This window comes from Sinocyclocheilus grahami, unplaced genomic scaffold, assembly GCF_001515645.1.
Source record: "Sinocyclocheilus grahami isolate Dianchi unplaced genomic scaffold, SAMN03320097.WGS_v1.1 scaffold1314.1, whole genome shotgun sequence".
NCBI lineage: Eukaryota > Metazoa > Chordata > Actinopteri > Cypriniformes > Cyprinidae > Sinocyclocheilus > Sinocyclocheilus grahami.
In genome coordinates this window covers 24,138-25,137 of record NW_015506493.1, presented here as the reverse complement: position 1 = coordinate 25,137, position 1,000 = coordinate 24,138, and the positions used below count along the sequence as shown (strand labels likewise).

Below are 1,000 nucleotides of genomic sequence, written 5' to 3'. Positions count from 1 at the left end.
GAACTCAGTCTGTTTGCCGCGGGGGACCAGTTGCACCCTCCTAAGGACGGCCCTGGGTACTACCAGGCATGTCAGCCCCAAAACAGACCACCATAATCACACATATAAAATAATGTAATAAATATGTAGGCTAATATAGCATATGTATGTAAAATATAATAGAGCCTAATACATAAAAGTGTTGTGCTTTAAGATTCACATCCTAATAACTTCCTGCTCACTATTAAGATTGCATTCGTTATGTATCGTTATGTTATGCTTATTATGCGAGGGATAATGAGATAAACAGAGGATACTTTAGTTCACAACCATTCATCACTGGCCAAGCAGTCCTTGCACACTATGATATACAGTATTGACTTGGGATACCTGGTACGAAGTGCATAATTTTAAAACAGACATACTTTTGTGAAGCCACTTTGAGAGCTGCATGCTTCATGAGAACAGGTAAAACGTTCTAAAGTTATAGTTATATATAGTCATAGTTGTTCACTGTGAAAATTTGTTCCATATTATTATTTCTCGTATATCACTCTTGAATTGTTTTGTCCAACCCATATTACAGATCTATTAAAGATTGTGTTTTTTACATTGTCATATTTCGAGTTAATAGAAATAATTCGTTGCAGTTCTTACCTGTAAAAATACGAAACGAGAAGCAAGCGTGCGTTGTTATATCCACAAGAGACCACGTAATAAAACAATGAAATCAAAACCCTTGTAGGGTCATTCCCAAGGCAGGAATAATTTCTCCTGAAGGGAAGCTTTGACACACATCACTATACAGCGCACATGATCTGTACAGGTTGCGTCCAGCCAGACGTCTGAACTTTAGGAACACGATGGTGTTTTTACTGAATGGCAGGAGCGCAACACCTCCAGAGTTTAAGGAAGGAGGAGCAAAACTCCTCAGGCTTGACACAACTCTCCGTCACCGGACTGTGGTATATACCATACTAGAGTATGCAGTGTACACTACTGTGCTGTATGCAGTAGGCTA

At 39.1% G+C, this 1,000-nt stretch overlaps 1 protein-coding gene across 1 annotated transcript in view; it reads right to left on the bottom strand.

The window, feature by feature from the left end:
• Window positions 1-841, bottom strand: part of vasna (vasorin a) — a 21,082-nt gene extending 20,241 nt beyond the window's left edge. The window contains exon 1 of the mRNA XM_016255126.1: window positions 637-841. The gene's annotated coding sequence lies outside the window, so the exon portion shown is untranslated. The remainder of the gene's footprint in view (window positions 1-636) is intronic.
• Window positions 842-1,000: the final 159 nt, after the last annotated feature.